Genomic DNA, 1,717 nt, shown 5'->3' with positions numbered 1-1,717 from the left:
TATTACAGTACAATATACACAAAAATACTAAGAACAAATTTATATGATCCGATGGGTCACAGACATAAATTTACATCCTAAAACCATAAAACTTCTAGAAGAAACTGTGGGAAAAAAAACAAAACTAAATCCTAATGATCTTGGGTTGGCAGAGACATTTTTAGATAAGACGCAAGAAGTGCAATCGATAAAAGAAACCATCGATCAATTTGACTTCATGAAAATTTCAACTTTTATTCTTCGAAAGATACCGTTAATGAAAAGAAAAAGAAAGTTACCGAGTAGGAGAAAATATCTGCCAAGAGAATCTGCTCAAGGACTTGTATCTGGGACAGAGGTGGGCAAGTTACAGCCGGCTGTTGGTGCAAGTCAAGTTTTATTATCTGTGGCTTCTTTCAGACTGAAACGTCAGACAGAAGTGATAGTGGTCCGGACCTGACGGCCCACAGGCATAAAGCATTTACTGTCGGCCACAGTTTGCCACACCAGAGAGAGAATATTTAAAGGACTCTAACGAAAAAATGGCAAAAAGACAAAGAATCCCATTTTTTAAATGCACAGATTTGACCAAACGTTCCACCAAAGAATATCTACGAGCGGCCACAAGGGTTTCGCTTACGCAAAATGTTTTTTTGTTTTGTTTTTTTTTTTAAACTGCTCTAATTAGGACGGCTTTAGAACACGTTTCGATACCTCTTTTTGGGCAAACCTTCCCACCTGGTCCTGTCGCTTGGGACGGCTGAGACTCTCCTTGGCCCACACGCATTTGGGAATCACGCTATCAACTTTTATCACAAACCCTTTTACAAATATGGCTTGATTGCACTGTCTTTATATATTCATTTGGGCAAATTGGCATCTTTCCAATACTGAGCTCTGCAACTCACAGACATGAGATACCTCAATTCCCTCGTTAGGGCTGTCTTTACTACTTTCCAGTTTCTAGTATAGCATCTTTAAAAATTATTTATTTTAAACAATTTAAAACTTATTATTACCGTTTACACTGGGTTTGGGAGGTTGTACAGGATTATAAGTGGGTTTTAACGTCGATAGTCCGTCCAGCAAACTAATCAAACTCGTACTAGTGCTCATAGCATGGACATTCTCTTATGTGAGCTCTTATAACGTCAATCAACTCACCCCAGATTAGCTTTTACTTTCATCAAAGTTACATATGCACACGGCTTACGAGGTAAATGGTTCTATACACACTACCTGTGAAAACTGGAGCCTCCTACCTTCCACGGTTTTCCACCCCAAAGGCAACCATTTTGCACCCTTTTCTGATTATTTTTAACTGATTTTTCTAGAAGTTACAGGCAGGTCTCTTATAGCATGCTGACACTGTCACTTCCAGACATCTCCCTCTTAGGTATTATTCACTGATGTCCCACCGTGGATGACGCGGATATAATGGTCTGTTTTCTGGACCCTGGGCCACATACCTTAATTTATTTTTATTTTTAGTGTTTTTATTTATTTCTGAAGGAGAAAGAGACAGAGCATGAGTGGGGGAGGAACAGAGAGAGAGGGAGACACAGAATTCAAAGCAGGCTCCAGGCTCTGAGCTGTTCAGCAGAGCCCGACGTGGGGCTCGAACCCACAAACCGTGAGATCATGGCCTGAGCTGAAGTCGGACGCTCAACCGACTGAGCCTCCCAGGCACCCCCACGTTAATTTTGGCTAATGTCATAGTCATTGAGCAGATTATAAT

This window comes from Leopardus geoffroyi, chromosome A3, assembly GCF_018350155.1.
Source record: "Leopardus geoffroyi isolate Oge1 chromosome A3, O.geoffroyi_Oge1_pat1.0, whole genome shotgun sequence".
NCBI lineage: Eukaryota > Metazoa > Chordata > Mammalia > Carnivora > Felidae > Leopardus > Leopardus geoffroyi.
This window is presented reverse-complemented; position numbering follows the sequence as displayed.